The following is a 17,910-nucleotide window of genomic DNA, read 5'->3' as shown; positions in this document are numbered from 1 at the left end:
GCCAACCTCTGAGGTGACTGGGGCCACAGATGGAGCCTGTTCACAGACCCCTAGTGGTGGTGGGCCATGCCCCCATCTGGTTTCTGAGATGACTGCTCTGGTTTGTTCCCACCACCTGTAGTTCATACAAGAGGTGCCATGTCATGCTTAGCCCCCCAATGCCCTTAACCCACGCAAGAGGTGCTCAGCCACCCATAGCCCATACAAGAGGCACCCAGTCTCCTCCCGTGGCCCAGGCTGGCCTCTCACCACCCATAGCCTACATCAGAGGTGCCCCACCCTCTGAGAGCCTGCACATGCACAGGGAAAGAGATTTCTTTTGTGGCCCATCCTTCCTCCTCTCACCTTCCTCTACAATGGAGCCTTGCTTCTCCAGTGGGCCCAGACCTCCTCCTGGATTCACTCTGCTGTGGCATTCTGCTCCCCAACCTGTGAACATTGCTCCCTAGCCTCTCAGGCTGTCTCCACACAGCCAACCCTCATCATCCTCCCAAAACTGACCTCCAGAGACTGAGTCTCAGTGCCCAACCCCCACATGAGTCTTTCATGCTGTGGTGTCTGGGGCAGTGGTGCAGATGATCTGTGCAACCCTCACTCTGCTTTGCCCTTCTTAGTCCAGTTTCTGTGCTTTTTCTTGGCAACTTTGAGGTCCCTCCATCTTGGCTGATCTCCCCATCAGTTAGGTGGCTTCCCAGGGTGTGGGTTGCTTTTCTCTTTCACAGCTCCCGCTCAGGAGTGCTAGTCCCGTCTTTATTCCTTTTCTCCCTCTCCCTCTCTTTCTCTCTTCTTTCATTCTACCCAGTTATGTGGAGGGTTTATTGTCCTTTTGGGAGGTTTAAGTTCTTCTGCCAGTGTTGAATAGATGTTCTGTGCAAATCGTTCTACCTGTAGATGTGGTTTTTTGATGTGTTTGTGGCGGAAGGTGAGTGCAATGTCTTACTCCTCTGCAATCTTGATCCTTTGTCCATTTAGGAGCTTTTTGTTGGTGTTTTTCAACTTGAAATGGCCCCCAAGTGTAGTGCTGATGTGCTGTCTGATGGTCATGAGCGCAGGAAGGATGTGATGTGCCAAAGGAGAAAGTACATGTATTACATGAGCTTGTTCAGGCCTGAGTTACGGCACTGTTGGCCATGCAGTCAATGTTATTGCATCAACAGTATCTAGCGAATGTGCTATTTTTGAACAGAAACCCACAGAAAACAAAGCTGTGTACTGATAGGCTGAAGCAGATGCTATATGCTTCCCAGAGGGGCAGTGATTCAGCTTCACTGACTCAGTGCTGGCAGTAACTTTACAGACTGTAACTACTGTCAAGGAATAGAATCAACTGTACGTAGCACTTTCTTCTCCTACTATCCATTCCACTTCCCCTTGCCTTTGGCCAGTGTCTTCACCAGTCAAGGTTCTTTCCCTGGAGGTGTGAACTAAACCATCCCACCTGAGGGAGGTAAGCCCCTTGTGTTCCTGTCTATGTTTGTTGGGTTGCTGTTTTTCTTCACTGACCTCTGCTACAGGACATCCCTTTGATTCCCTGGACCCAGTCATACTCCTCCCTGTCCTTGCTGGGTTATAAAAACCTAAGTTTCCCCTTGGAAATAGGATTAAGAAACCCAACTTTGAAAGTCTCCCCACCTTGGCCTGTGGGCTCAGTGGCACAAGGAATTCAAGACAGTCAGGTGGTGATCAAGGTGACTTCCAATTTCATGGAACCATGGCTGTGTCTTCTCTGCAGCAGAGATCCTTTGAGGAGCATTTACATGGAACGTTCAAAGCATTCTCTCATCCTGTGCCCTTGCAAGAGCCTCATCCATGTACTCTTTCCCAAATCTCCAAATCACCCATCCTCTGATCTGCTCTCTTAAAATCAGTGATACCACATAGCCTTGAGCCACTGCCCATGAATTAGAGGAGATCCATACCTCTGGGTATTTCTCTCCCATGCAAAGTGGAAAATCAGAACAACTTCCCCTGGGCATTCTGCTCACTAGGAGGAATTCCTTTTACCTTTGATGCTCAGGGCCTTCCCTGAGTGTGGCTGTAATGGAATAGCTGTCCCTCCTGAGCTCAATGAATGTCAGCCCACATACACTAAAAGGTAGTCAGTCATCCAACCAAGAAATGGGCCACCTGCAGCTACTGCAGCTACTACGGCTAGCACATTAAATCCCGGGTCCTAGAGAACTGCACCTATACAAATAAATTTGCTGGGTCCCATCCAAAGTTATGTTCTGTCCTCTAGGTAACACCCTTAGAATCTATTCCCACACAAATTTCCTAGAGTTAGAAATCAGCAAACTTGTTTGTTGCAGAAGTTGTCTGCTCAGGAAGCAAAATTTGAAATTCTTCTCCCTGCCCCACCCTACCAGAGGATGCTGGGACCACTGTGGTCATAGGTCTGGAGGCAAAGGCAGGTGGTGAGAATGGACTTCAGTACACAGTCCTTACAGAGGAAAGCCTACTTTCCTCAGACAGGGAAAAATCTAGCAAGACAGGGTGGAGGAATTGGGGGTAGGGCTCTTCAAGGTACTTAGCAAAGTCCACTAAGTGTCCTTCCCAAATCCCTAGGTCCCACCTCTTCCCTCCAATGTCACAAATTTAATATAAGAGATTTAGTACATTTGTTGTTTCTGCAGCCCACACAATTAGATAGTGGGCCTGATCCTCAGCCATGCCTGCCTTGTGGCTGCAAGAAATGAATGATTGCTTAAGGCTAACCTCTGGATGTAATAGTGCCTAATTCAAGACTCCCAGCTGCGAACCTACCACTGTCATTTTGGAAACTCTATAGCACCACCCTCGCGATCATTATACTTGGCGCATCAACAGAACACAGTCTCTAGGTAGCATCCCAAAGCCTTGAACTGACCAGCATCCCAGCTCAAACAACAGGTGATGGTTTGGGCAGTCACAACACAAATCCATGTCCTAGTTGACCAATTCCCCTCCTCCACCTGCAGGAAGGGCACCACTGTGTGCTCAAACAAGGAAGCAGCCTAGTCCCATAATCCCATCTTGAAGATCTGACTCTGGCACTAATTCTGGTACAAAGAACTTGATCAGTCAGGGGCCAGTCTGAAAAACAGATCATTTAAAATGTAAAAATAGAGGGAATCGAATGAAAGGAAGTGGTTGTACAGGTGATGAGAAGGCAGAGACACCAAATCAAGGACCCAGCTAGAGGTGAGCCGCACAAGAAGACATCACCATGCTGAGTGGACGGACAAGTAAGGAAGTAGGCTTCCTGGAGCCCAGGGAGGTGGGAAACACGGCAGGCCCGCCTGACAGGAGCTGGTACCATAGAGAAAGTGCAGCTACTACCTGAGACACCACAGAAAAAACAGGGAGGGAAACCTCTGCCACTTTTCCCTTCCTCCTGCTCAGCTCATCTCTGACCTCTGTCTCCACTGGCTGAATTGGCCATTCTGAGAATCTGGGAAAGGGAGCCTGCCAGGATCAAGTGAATCAGAGTTGAGCATGGGGTAAGTGAGGAATAAGTCTGATAACTACCAAGGACCAGCACCCTGCATGGCAGGCTTGGGATGAGTAGAACCCAAGTATGCAAAGTGGATTGTGCTCAAAAGGATGCACTCTGGCATGCAATGACCGCAAAGACTTGGGGCAATGCTTCTGAATGAACTCTCATGACTGATAAATAGAACTATGGAATGTGAATAAACAAGGATGATGCAGGAAAAAACTGAACAAGCAAATATTTATGCAGATAAGGAGTTCATGATCCCCAGTGCAATGTTCTGGGCACATCGGATCCCTTTAACTTACAACGTAGATAAGTGTGGACTTGCTCTGGGTAGAGCTGGAAGAGGGCTGGCCACCTCACCCATTCACCCTCAAGTTCACAGGTATATTCAGAACTATTCAGAAGTAAACACAGCCCACAGATCTCAAACAGCTGTTTTTCAACTGGTACATATCATTTCAAGAAACATCAAGTATCTCAAAAAATGTCAAACCGTCACTACAGCTGGAGGCTAGAATATTGGAGGTCAAATTTATAAAGCTTCAAGAGATCTTAGAGGTGACCTCCTCTCATAAGGAGCCACCTGCAAGCACACACTATCAATTGTCAGAAGAGCTCTGGATTGTTACATTCAAAAGCAGACACAGTGTTGTAATTTCTGATTTTTAAAGTTACCATTTCTTCCCTTTTTCAAAGGAGACCTGCCAATCATGTCTTCCTTAAACTGGCTCTTGTGCTCCAAGATGTGGCCATAACCATTTATTACTTAATAATTGAAGCAATCTGCACCCAAAGTAGTTGGGTGATTGTGCTGAAGGTCACACAGTCAAAGCAAATCCCACCTCTCCCAACTCCTAATCTGGTGCTTCCTTGTACTTCAGCCAGTGGAGGTTGCCAAGAACCAGAAATGTACTCTTGCTCACAGGAGATTAAAATGAGGCAACAGCCATCTGGCCAGCCCTTGAAGTGAGTCGGTCCTGGGAACAATTGCACCAGCCCAACCTGTGTTGCAAAATGCCTTGAAATACCAATCACGATTGTAACAGACTGTACTTTAAATGAAAACTTTGTTTGAGAGAAGGCCAGACCAGGGCGAACCCTGGCTCTCCTTTGGGAGGAAAGCACACAATATTTCGAACTTGAAATGGCATGTACATTTATTTATCTTTTGTCCATGTATTCTGGGCTCTCCTGGACCATGGGGCAAACCTCTGTGAAAGCAGGGATCCCAAGCTACTTCCCGTCCTTCCTGCACCTGCCCTCCACCTGCACTAGGTGCTCATGGCTCTGTCTCAAGTAACAGGTGGTTTCACCACACAGCACTTGAAAAATGCTTGCTCAATAAGCGAATGCACAAATGAGAAAAAGGCGATCACCAATAACCACTTTCTAGAGACAGACAATTCCTATGGCTGTAATGATGATGTGTCACATGTACACATTTTGCTAGTATCTTCCTTTAACCAGGCAATATTTGTGAATAGTGACAAATTAGGTTAAGAGTCCTTGATATCAATTTCTAATAAACTAAGAGCTGACAAGTGTAATTCCTAAAATATTTGTTGGGAGAATATTTACAGATGGTTTGTTAGTATCATGTAGTAACATTATACAGCATTACATGTTAGCACTAGCTAAAGTGCTAACATGAACAGTCTTGTTTTTAACTCAGAAATTTTCTTAAGTAGTTAGTATGTACTTTAATATCTTGTTTTTTTAATTTATTACAATTTTATCAAGGATGACTTATTTAGAATATTTCTGAAAAGGAAAATGAAAAGATAAACCTGTGAGCATTAGCACAGACACATTTGATGGAACCTGAGTTCATGAACTTGGGTTGTTGCTGGAGAAGACTATGTGTCTCAAATGAGAGGTCCCCAGAGGTCGACCCTGGGACAAGCCTATATGCTCTAGTAGTGTACATGGGAAGTGAGACAGGGAAGGGAGGATAGGCCATGAAGGTTGTCATGGTGAGGCAGGGACATGGTCCCAAGCAAAGGGACTCCGTGAGGATGCAGAGCGTAGGTCAACACTGCCCCCTGGAGAGGGGAGGGCTGGTATTTGCCCATCCACTCCTGCCCTCACTGACTGAGTCATCCTAGAACATTGCCTCCCTGGTACTTGGAGCCTACTCACCAGCAGGCCATCCGTGTTCCAAGGTAGAGCCAGAGAACATCTTTGTTTGGACAGAGGGATGTAAGAAGCCAGCAGCTCCAAGGAGAACTAGCCTAAGATAATCCCAGGTAGGCTGAGAGGACATGTGTCAGACACAGGCAGCATCTGCTCTGCCCTCTGCCCTCAAGAGGTGTGGGAACTCTGGGGCACCAACACGGACTTAGGCGTCATTGAGGTTTTCTCCCAGGCAAATATCAGCTGCAGTGCCCAGTCATTCTCTAGAACTTTAGGCCCTGCCCAAGCTTCCCTGGGTGGTGCTGGCCACCCCAACTGCAGTGTGGTGTAGAGTGGTCCAGTGATGTGTTGTTGAAATACTACACATTTATTAATGAAAACCATGCACCCAGTTACATATGCTTCTTTATCAGAATGGCTATTTTGGGAACAAATACATTAAGAACTAGAACACTAAAAGAAGCAGCTTACTCTTAAGAAACAAAACAAGGAAAGTTAATCATTAACTACTCTTTAAAATAATGTCATATGTGCTAGAAAACATACCTTTTAGCCCACCAGTTGGCAGCTCACATTCTAAGTGAGAATAGCAGTTTGCACCCTTTGGCACCACAGGAAAACTTAGAGAAGAGGAGAGGGCCTGGGCTGGGCTCGGCTGGGAAGGACAGAGACACGTGGAGGGGTCAAGAGTGAGGTAGCTCCTGCAGATATACATGCAGCAGGCACGGCAAACCCGGTCCAGCCCCTGCACCTCAGGGGCTCACAGGACACACTGCATCCATTGTGAGAAATGCTCCAACCCCTTCCCATCACCACACCCAGTAAGGGTGCCCTCTGTGTTCTGAATTTGCCAGCTGACCCACTGATACCCTTTATAATGTATTTCCCCCCAGGACAACATAGCACCTAGGATCTACATCCATTTGCCACATCTCTTTAGTCACCTTTAGTCTGGAACATTCCCACAGCTTTGCTTTTATTTTTTATGACACTGCATTTCTGAAGAATAATTTCCCCCTTCTGTTAAACAGAATTGCTCTCATTTAGGGTTTGATGCCTTCCTGGCCAGTAAGCCAGGTAAGCAAAGCTCTGTCCTTAGTGCATCCTGGGGGCAGACATATAGTGTCCATCAGCCTCTCGCTTGATGGTAATGCCCATCAAGGCATCGCCCAGTTTCTTCACTGTGTGGTTCTACTGCAGCCCTTGCCATGAGTAAGCAAGCTCTGGGGAGACACACATAGGTCCAGCACATATGCAGATCCTCATAAGATATTCCCCTTGGACTTAGCATTCATAAAGGATTCTTGCCTGAATAAGTCTTTGTTTTGATGGCTGCTCACGACTGCCCATCTCTGTCACCTCCGTGCATTACCAGCCAGGACTTGGTGTTCCTGTAACAGGGCCCTTCTTTCTCTCCCACTTATTTAATGTAATTATCATTATGGACTCAAGGATTCCTTTTTTTCCCTATGGTTTATATACCATTGCTTTATTTGTTTGGATGCTGAAATTGGGCCACATTTGGCCAATGAGTGTCCCATCAAGCTGGTTTCTGTGTCCTTCCAACAGGCCTTATCTTTTTTTTATTAATTACTCTTATTTTGCAGCATAAGGTACCCCACACTCATGGACCTACACTGTCCTAGCCCTGAAATCAGCCATTTCCCCAAGGGGTCCTGGCTCTTTTTGGTGGAAATAGCATTAGACATCAAGGTCCAGGTACAAGTGTTCTCATTGCTGCTGAGGTAGGCTTGCTTCCAGGCCTTTTGGCGGACACAGCATTCAACAATGTATTGACTGACTGAACAAATTAGTGCATTTCTATCATGGGGGTGATATTTCCAAGAATCTATTTCCAAGGATCAGTTTTTATCAGAACCAGCATTATCAAACAAGGTCTCTTACTAGAACAAAGAGTCCTAGAGTTCAGGCCAAGAGAAGAAAATCAATATGGACACTATGATAAAGGCCTGGGCTCATGGTGCAAAAGGGCACTGCTCTGAGCTGGAGCTATCAGGACTGAGAGTCACACTCAGAGAGAGCTTTCAAAATCTGATCCCAAGCACAGGTCACTTGGATTTTTATCTTTCCCATGGCTTTGGACAGCAAGCTTCCAAGTTATTTTAACTAGAAAATAGAGCAGTGAACTCCCGCAGAAATCACAGGGAGCTACTTGAATGCCTCATCTGTCATTGTGTTGATGAAGTGAATCCAAGGAGCACGCACACAGATCTTTGGCAGCATTGGCACCAAGGAGTATTGTAGCCCATGTGCTCTTTTTCAACACTGTACAATGAAAAACTGCGCACACACACAATTATGAAAGAACCTGTGTGGCTTCACCTACCAGCCTTATTTTATCTACCACCCCCTGCATCCCCACACTTTTTGGCAAGAAAATTTTAAGACCAATTATAAATGTATTTCAATAAGCATCTCCAACAGTAAGGATAATACCATTATCACCTCTGACAAAATGAAAAGCAATAGTCCAATTACCTCATATCATCTAACATTCAACTTAATGGATATATCCTTTAAGAGTATTTTAACCCACAATAGTTCCCCCTCTTTTTAAATCCCATTTACTTATTGACGAAACTGGGTTCTTAGAGAATTTCCTTCATCCTGGTGGTGGCTGATTGTCAAATTAGCTCTTAATATGTAAGGAACGTTTCACTCAGAGAAATTATCCAGTAACCCAGGGAGTAGTAAACCCGGTGATGGGATGATAAGAACTATGAGAGAAAGGGCATTTTCCTGGGTGCCATTTAGCAGGTGACAAAACTCCAAAGGAAGAGACGAAAAGAATTATCACACAGGTTTGGCTGAAAGAAGATGGCCCCTGCAGGGAGTTGACAGCTGGGCACAGATTAGCTGGTATACATTTATGCCAGGAAAACCAAGGTCCTTTTTTTCAAGGTTGTGGAAGCAATGTGTTAGCACAAGGCTTCCACTATGTGGCTGCCAGCCTTCATTTCTGATGGACCTGGTGGTTCATCTTACAGAAAGTATCAGCTTCAAATCATTCTTATCATTAACAAACAAAAACACACCTCAGTTCATTCTATAGCCTTTCAAAGAAAACTAAATGCTTCTTAAAATTGCCTGTTTATGTTTTTGTTTAAATGACATGTTTAGTTTAATCTTTTTTGTTTAAATACATGTATATGTTTTGAGGTGAAGATCCACAGGCACCTACAACAACCTACAACCTACAAAAGTCCTCTCTTGTATATGATTTCAACATAAATTAGCACACAAGTGTAGCTCCAACATCCCTGCAACTTAAAAATCATATATCTGCCTTACCCAGACTGACGTGAAATCTACAGGCCACCAGTGCTTAGAGAGTTTGTACGATGCTCCCATCCTAGAAGGTGGCGCATCACTGTCCCTTTACGTGTGCAGGAGAAATGCTGAGCATCTATAAGCCAGAATGGAGGGAAGCTTGTCAGGGAGAAGTGTAGAGATGCTGGGCACCAGAGGGGAAAACAATGCAGAAAGCAGAGCAGGACCCAGAAGTCTGCACCTGTATGAAGCCAAGGCAAAGACAAGAGTCAGAGATGTGTGGGTCCTCCGAGCTAACATGTAAAGCGAAGTGACCTTATGCAAGTCACTGAGCTTTGCTGAATTTCAACTTCCTTCTCTGTAAATGAGATACTGACTTGGCTTGCAGGGCTGCTGTGAGGATCAAATGAAATGATGGAGGCATGAGGCTTATGGGTAGGTAATTGACACCTGCTACTGTCAGGCACAGAAAGCGCAGAAGAAACGCTGGATGCTGACAAAGGGCTTGCATTCCTTGGGGGAATGTCCAGGCTCCCACTTCCTCCCAGGCTTTCCAGAGTGACAAGCGCACTTCAGAGGCAGGCTCAGTGGGGATGCCATTCCTGCAGGGGGCAGAGGGGACACACCGCAGGGCAGCCCTGTCACAGGTTATCAGGGGCTTAGAGGACAATTGTCATGTGGGTTTGTTTGAACTGCAGACTAACAGGAAGGAAGATTGTGGTTCACCTAAGTAGCTCCTCCACCAGCTGTTCATGGAGGAAACTGACTTTTACGCTCTGCTCTGTGAACAGATGTGGAGAAAATGAAGATGACCAAAGGGAACATCTGTGGTATTGGAGGGAAGGTGAGATAAGGGGCCAGTGAGATTCCTGGCGTCGACTGGAGTAAGGAGGTGGTGGGGATGGATAACTTCTTATGCAGATGAGAACTGAGTGTGTGCTTGTCCACTGGTGCACGTGGCCAGAGGCTGTTATAGAGTGGAGATGGCTCTCAATTAGGGAAAGCACACCGCTCCATAGACTCACTGCCCCAAACACAGGCAGAAATGAGCAAGGAGGCTCTGGGAGCTGCACATGAAAAATGCTGTGTAGTAAAGTGACCAAATTCTGCACCAGAGGCTTTGTAAGCTACTCACCAGCCCTGCAAAGGGCACCTGCTCTGAACCAGAGTTCATGACAATGTGTGAGCAAGGATTGTATCAAGGTCTAAATGACAGAGCAGAAATCAAGAGTAAACAACCACCACGCTGATAAGAAACGGCAAAAATCAAACAGGCATGCAGTCACTGCCAGATGCTTTCCGCCAATCCTGTTTAACCTGAATGCACTTGAATGCCCAGCTGAGTTCAGCAGAGTGGCTAAAAGGAGCTAGCCCCTCAGTCCATACCTGTGACTTTCATCCTACGTTCATTGTGGATGACTACAGATTCATTACTTTAGCATGGATTCTGGTGGAAGAGTCTTCCCAAAACCCTATAGGTTTTTCCATGTTAGCAGACAACACTGAAACATAATTAAAAGATGTAATTATTTTTGGAATAAAACAATTTATATTCATATGTAGGAAACATGAGTTAGAGGTTCTCAATGTTATCAGACCTCATATTGATCCTTTGAAAACTAATATTTCGTAAAGCCATCTTAATTGGAAATAAGATTCCTAAATGATATCACTTATACACACCTTTGAAAAGAATCATCCTAACAACCTAAATCTAATATAAAGGAAAAATAAAATGAAAGCAATTCATAATTAAATAATAATTTCCACATGTAAATGTTTCAGTACAGTAATTAGCCAGAAGACAAAAAGGGCCCCTTCCCCACATTTCCAAAATACCCCCAGGAGGCAGTACTACCTCCACCAAGAAGCACTAGGGCTGCACTCTGTGACCAGGGCCACAAACTGGACCACTGAGACCTCCAATCCAGGAAAGCTCATCCATGGGATGCAGAGGTCTCTAGCCAACAGATAGCAGAGCCCAAATGCCCTCTCATCATCTGTGCTAGAGAGCGCAAAGCCTATCAGCCAGCCAGAGGTGAAAAGATGGGGTGGGAACCCTCACTGGGGAAATGAGGGTGTGAAAAGAGAGAACAGGGCAGAAGCAGGGAGACACTCGTCCCTGGAGCCGGCTCTGATCCTGCTGGCTGCCTGCACCAGGTCCACTCCTGAACACCATTCACCTGCACTCTCCTCCCTTTTCTTTAAGATGCTCTGACTCAACTCTGCGCCCTTAAATCAACACGGTCAAAATTTCAGAGTGAAAAGGAAGTTTTGATGAGGTCGGTTTGTTATCATTTACTCCTTTGCTGGCGCTAGAAGTGATTTAATGGGGAGGGGAGCCCCAGCTGTGAGGAGCTACAATTGCTAATTCTTTGTCAATCACTAACACAGTACAGAGCCTTCAGTAAAAACACACAGCATCGCATCCATCACAAACACCCCTTCCTCCAAGTAGACTGGAAACCTAGTCAGTTGACTACTAGTGACTTTAGGGTTGGAGCTGTTTGACATCCACCTGTCCATACACCTGTGCAGAGCAGGTGCCCACAGTCCTGCCTGACTCTGCCCGTTAGCCTCAAGGCACCTCTTGGCCAAGCTCTTCCCCCAGCAGGTGCTGAGTCATTTGCACAGGAACTGCCAGGCAAGTAAGAAGCTTTCAACTCAGAAAGAACAGCAGAGCCTAGTGAAACCACCTGTGGCCCAAACCATCCTTGATGAAAAGATGTTAGCAGTGTAGACATGTAGGATTTCATTCTGGGCTACATTCTGTTGATAAGCTAAACTTTAGAAACAAAGACTTGACTGAAATAAAAAGGTATTTATTTGGCATTTGCTAGAATTGCAGCCTGGGATACACAGATTCAAAAAGCATTTGAATTATGTTCTGGCACAAACACAAAAATGTGGGAAGTTTATAAAGGCAAAACCCACAAGACTACAGTTACTCACATGAATTGTTTATCAAAAATTATCATTATTTTCTTCTTTCTGATGGCTGAATAGAATTCCATTGTGTATACATACCACATCTTCCTAATCCAATCATCTGTCGATGGACATTTGGGTTGGTTCCATGTCTTGGCTATTGTGAACAGAGCTGCAATGAGCATGCGGGTGCATGTGTCTTTTTCAAGGAAGGTTTTGTCTGGATATATGCCCAGGAGTGGGATTGCTGGGTCATATGGTAGTTCTATGTATAGTTTTCTAAGGGACCTCCATACTGTTCTCCATAGTGGTTGTACCAGCTTACATTCACACTAACAATGCAAGAGGGTTTCCTTTTCTCCACACCCCCTTCAGCATTTGTTATTTGTGGACTTATTTTTTTTTTTTATTTTTTATTTTCCCACTGTACAGCAAGGGGGTCAGGTCATCCTTAGATGTATACATTGCAGTTACAGTTTTTTCCCCCACCCTTTCTTCTGTTGCGACATGAGTATCTAGACATAGTTCTCAATGCTATTCAGCAGGATCTCATTATAAATCTATTCTAGGTTGTGTCTGATAAGCCCAAGCTCCCGATCCCTCCCACTCCCTCCCCCTCCCATCAGGCAACCACAAGTCTCTTCTCCAAGTCCATGATTTTCTTTTCTGAGGAGATGTTCATTTGTGCTGGATATTAGATTCCAGTTAGAAGTGATATCATATGGTATTTGTCTTTGTCTTTCTGGCTCATTTCACTCAGGATGAGATTCTCTAGTTCCATCCATGTTGCTGCAAATGGCATTATGTCATCCTTTTTTATGGCTGAGTAGTATTCCATTGTGTGTATATATATATATACCACCTCTTCCGAATCCAATCATCTGTCGATGGACATTTGGATTGTTTCCATGTCCTGGCTATTGTGAATAGGGCTGCAATGAACATGCGGGTGCATGTGTCTCTTTTAAGTAGAGCTTTGTCCGGATAGATGCCCAAGAGTGGGATTGCAGGGTCATATGGAAGTTCTATGTATAGATTTCTAAGGTATCTCCAAACTGTTCTCCACAGTGGCTGTACCAGTTTACATTCCCACCAGCAGTGCAGGAGGGTTCCCTTTTCTCCACAGCCCCTCCAGCACTTGTTATTTGTGGATTTATTAATGATGGCCATTCTGACTGATGTGAGGTGGTATCTCATGGTAGTTTTGATTTGCATTTCTCTTATAATCAGCGATGTTGAGCATTTTTTCATGTGTTTGTTGGCCATCTGTATATCTTCCTTGGAGAAATGTCTATTCAGGTCTTTTGCCCATTTTTCCATTGATTGATTGGTTTTTTTGCTGTTGAGTTGTATAAGTTGCTTGTATATTCTAGAGATTAAGCCCTTGTCAGTTGCATCATTTGAAACTATTTTCTCCCATTCTGTAAGTTGTCTTTTTGTTTTCTTTTGGGTTTCCTTTGCTGTGCAAAAGCTTTTCAGTTTGATGAGGTCCCATGGGTTTATTTTTGCTCTAGTTTCTATTGCTTTGAGAGACTGACCTGAGAAAATATTCATGATGTTGATGTCAGAGAGTGTTTTGCCTATGTTTTCTTCTAGGAGTTTGATGGTGTCCTGTCGTATATTTAAGTCTTTCAGCCATTTGGAGTTTATTTTTGTGCATGGTTATTTGTGGACTTATTAATGATAGCTATTCTGATTGGTGTGAGGTGATATCTCATAGTAGTTTTGATTTGCATTTCTCTAATAATCAGGGATGTTGAGCATTTTTTTCATGTGCTTGTTGGCCATCTGTACATCTCCCTTGGAGAAATGTCTATTCATTTGCAGCAACATGGATGGAACTAGAGACTCTCATACTGAGTGAAGTAAGTCAGAAAGAGAAAGACAAATACCACATGATATCACTTATATCTGGAATCTAATATACAGCACAAATGAACCTTTCCACAGAAAAGAAAATCATGGACTTGGAGAATAGACTTGTGGTTGCCAAGGGGGAGGGGGATGGAGTGGGAGCTTGGGGTTAATAGATGCAGACTATTGCCTTTGGAATGGATTAGTGATGAGATCCTGCTGTGTAGCACTGGGAACTATGTTTAGTCACTTATGATGGAGCATGATAATGTAAGAAAAAAAATAATGTATACATGTATATGTAACTGCATCACCATGCTGCATAGTAGGGAAAAAAATTGTATTGGGGAAATAACAATGAAAAAAAATTTTAAAAATCATCATCGGAGCTGGAAAGAAGTGAAAGTGCTTGTTAAGTTAGGATTGGCTGGGGACTGAAAAGGTTGCATAGTTTTAAAGGGAGATCTTGACACCCTAAGGCTGCAGCTGGCAGGTGTTCTGAATACAGCTGGTGATGTCCTTGGTACAGTTCACACAAAGTTCCAAGCTCTCTCTGGTGTGGAGATGTATCTGAGACCAGATCATCAATGGCCACCTGACTCCATTTCTGCATGCCTGGGCTGTGACTACTTTATTATAATTTCACATTGTCATCACTGCCAACTCCTAGTGCTTTGCAATTTGTAGAACACACATGGCACACTGACTCACTTTGGAGCCGTGCTCTCTGAAACTGAGGTCTCTTTCATGTGCCTCAACTTTCTACCTGCCTTGCTCCTGGCTACCTGGCTTTTGCAAGGACACGTAGAACCAGATGGAGCCCAAAAAGCTGGGTGACCTCCAGAACCTACCCTTAAACTGCTCTAAGTGTGCTCCTCCGCAGACAACGTCCAGATCAGCCGGCCTCTAGCAGCTCCCCTGTCACAATGCCGCTCTTCAAGGATAGACACATCAGTGGCTATTTCATTTTTATTGCTTTTCTTCCCCCCATGAGTGTATAACCAATTTCTGTCACAGTAATTTTCTGCTTTAAAAAATTAATTTTTTAAAATGCGCCCTGGGTCACATTTTCTCTGAAATTTTGGCCCAATATTAGGTTTACTAATTGACAGGGGTGGAATTATTTCTCCTCAAGTTCATGTTGAAACCCTAATCTCCAATACCTTAGAATGTAACCTTATTTGGAAGGAGGGTCATTGTAGATGTGATTGGTTAAGACGAGGTCATACTGGAATAGGGTGGGCCCAAATCCAATATGATTGACGTCCTTTTCAAATGGCCTGTGAGGACACAGAAACACTGAAGGAAAACACTGTGAAGATGAAGGCAGAGATTGGGATGATGCTTATACAAACCAAGAACACCAGCTACCAGTAAACCACTGGAAGCTGGGAGAAAGGCATGGAACAGATCTTACCTCAAGGGCCCCAGAGAGGACCAACCCTGCTGACACCTTCATCTCAGTCTTCTAGCTTTGGAACTGCAAACAATCAATTTCTGTTAAAGCCACCCAGTTTGTGGTATTTTGTTACAGAAGCCTTAGCAACCCAGTACACTTTTTTCAATTGACTCCTTTTTTTTTTTTTTTTTTTTTTTTTGCTATTTCTTGGGCCGCTCCCGCGGCATATGGAGGTTCCCAGGCTAGGGGTCGAATCGGAGCTGTAGCCACTAGCCTACACCAGAGCCACAGCAACGCGGGATCCCAGCCGCGTCTGCAACCTACACCACAGCTCACGGCAACGCCAGATCGTTAACCCACTGAGCAAGGGCAGGGACCGAACCCACAACCTCATGGTTCCTAGTCAGATTTGTTAACCACTGTGCCACGACGGGAACTCCTCAATTGACTCTTGATTTTAAACATTAACCACCTAATAAACTACAACAAATTATTAGTATTTTATATTGAAATGAAGGTCATTTCTCATCACAATACTTTCAGCTTTTACTTAAAAGGAGCAGATATGTAGGACAAGAAACATCAGAAAAACCACCTATGGATCCCACACAGCAAAATATGACTCTCTTCTAAGACTATCCCTGGCTTTCCTAACAAGCCCATTCTGCGTGTTTTGAACAGAAGCAATAAAATGTAGCAGTTTTACTAGGAGAAATTCTCCTGCCCCAACTCTAACCCAGTGTAACCAGTGGAACAAAATAATGACAATTTAACTACTCGGTGTCCAAATCAATAAACTGGGCGTCAGATGTTTCCCTCTCACCAGTCCTGTTGTTGGACTCCTCCAGGAAACTTGACTGTAACAAGGGTCAGCCTCACATCAGCTTTCACAATATCTAACTCCAAACTCTTTTGGTTTGTAGCATGGGTATTTTTACTTGTTATTTTATTATCATGTTTTATGTACTGGAGATTCATGGTTGTTAAAATTAGATTCCTGGTTCCAGGTTGCCATTCTAACTTGCACAATTTTAGAAAGGACCAGAAAAGCTTTCTAGCATGTTTCCTCAAAAAAGAGCTTGGTCAATGGTTTCTTGATAGCAACAGGTGAGAGGATTATAACATAGGAAATTATAATATTTCAATGGTGTCATATGCAAAGTTATAACATAAATCTTGTTTATTATTTTCTCATTTGGCTACACTTAAGCGCAATCCTTAAAGGCAGGCAAACTGGGCATTAAACATATCATTTTTCCTCTCTCTTGCCCACACAAGAATAAAAGGCAGCTTAGGCAGTGCACAGGAAAGAGCTGGCTCAGGCTTTAGCCTCTAAGGGGAAGAGGTTATAGTGAGATTACCTATGTCATCTGACTCTCAAACACTGCCACAATTTTGGGGAATCTAACTGCAAATCAGAAAGGTGAATGCCAAGAGATGCTTGGACTCTATGAAAATCTTTGTTTTCCACTCCTTAGGAATAAAGTGCATGAATTTCAATAGTTCATTGATCCCTGGCAGTGCAAGAGATTGCCTAACTGAGTATGTAAACCAACAAGTTGAGCTGTCCCCTTTGTGCTTTGGCTCAGTAAGGAATATGTACACTTTTTTCTGGGGACAGATTTTGGAAACAACCAATGTCATCAACAGCCAGGTGACTGTCTTTGACTAGTCAACAGAGCTTAATTAAATCACCTTGCCCTGAGTGAAAAACCATGAAGCCACAAAACCAAAGAACCTCTGATTTGAAAGGTGTGGGCCCTGAGGGTTTGTCAACAATGTGCTTCACCACATGGTTATTAGTTACTCTTTGATGAATGGGAAAACAAGAAGCACTAAAGGCCTCTGTCAACATTTGCTAGACTGAGAAAAGCCAATCATTTACCTTCTTTGACTTATGAAACAAGTGCAGTCCGTGTGGTCCCTCCCAGAGATCAGCTCCTATCCCAGCAGAGTGGCGGGGGCAGGTGGTGAAGAGGCCCAGGGTGCAGGGGCCACACCCACCCAGGAACTCCTACTGGTTCTGCTAGGAATGGAGGAGGCTCTGTCAGGAGAAATGAGTAAAACAGACACATGGAGGAAGAGCATATATGCAAACTCTGACTTATGACACCTCTTCCCCCTTAAGCAGATGCCTGTGACCTGATGAAACATGATGGGTTAATACTAACTAACTATGGTTTCAATTGAAGCCAGCAGCTTGTTGAGCAATGTGACCAGGAAAAATCAGCAGTCCAGGTTGTGCTTATTCTAACCTAGAAAAACTTCCTTCACCTCACAAAACTGGCATTGGTCCAATTTACCTAACTATATCCAAAGCCCTTCCAGCTCTTCCCAAATAGTCACTTAGAGCTAAAAAATTCAAACATCCACAGCACCCAGAGGTCCTGCCATCCATCCTCAACACCTCTATGGAAAGACCCTTGTTTTCAGCAATGTTGATGTTCAAGAAGGGGGAACACTCACAGCAGAGTGAGCTAGCCAGCTCTCCTCAAAGAAAGGTTTCTGGCCCCCTCAGCCTCTCAGCCCCCGGGCATTTCCCAAATAAAGGGAGGCTTCTGCTTGTGAACTCACACCCATTTGCTGAGCTCAGCTGGGATTTGCTCCAAATCATAGTCCTCCCAAGCTTGGGCTGATGGAAACCTTGGGTCAACACAAGCCCACCCCTCATCTGCCTTCCTTGGGCATCACCATAGATGCCCGTGGTGGTCACTGCAGGAGCAAACTGTGGCATCTCTTATATGGCCCAGGTTTTAGCAGCAGTAGGGACGGGTGGTGGCAACAGCACCGCAGAGGCATCCTAGAGCAATCAGTATCTGGGGTCTTG

The 17,910-nt window shown here is 44.5% G+C and overlaps 1 long non-coding RNA gene across 3 annotated transcripts in view; it reads right to left on the bottom strand.

Moving 5' to 3' along the window:
- Window positions 1-17,127, bottom strand: part of LOC146406822 (uncharacterized) — a 38,000-nt gene extending 20,873 nt beyond the window's left edge. Inside the window, exons 1-4 of one of the 3 annotated variants that reach the window (XR_014815747.1) lie at window positions 16,969-17,127; window positions 15,102-15,164; window positions 10,289-10,404; window positions 8,924-9,143 (exon numbers count right to left, since the gene is read on the bottom strand). This is a non-coding gene — a long non-coding RNA (uncharacterized LOC146406822). The remainder of the gene's footprint in view (window positions 1-8,923; window positions 9,144-10,288; window positions 10,405-15,101; window positions 15,165-16,968) is intronic. The other 2 variants (XR_014815752.1, XR_014815750.1) reach the window with 2 other exon arrangements.
- Window positions 17,128-17,910: the final 783 nt, after the last annotated feature.

The sequence above is a fragment of the Sus scrofa genome, chromosome 1, assembly GCF_054392235.1.
Source record: "Sus scrofa isolate SSC_HxYL_T2T_F1_AM1 chromosome 1, Sscrofa_HxYL_maternal_Yorkshire_Landrace_v2.0, whole genome shotgun sequence".
NCBI classification, from domain to species: Eukaryota; Metazoa; Chordata; class Mammalia; order Artiodactyla; family Suidae; genus Sus; species Sus scrofa.
Note: the sequence above shows the minus strand (reverse complement) of the source record. Positions and strands in the feature narration are given on the sequence as shown.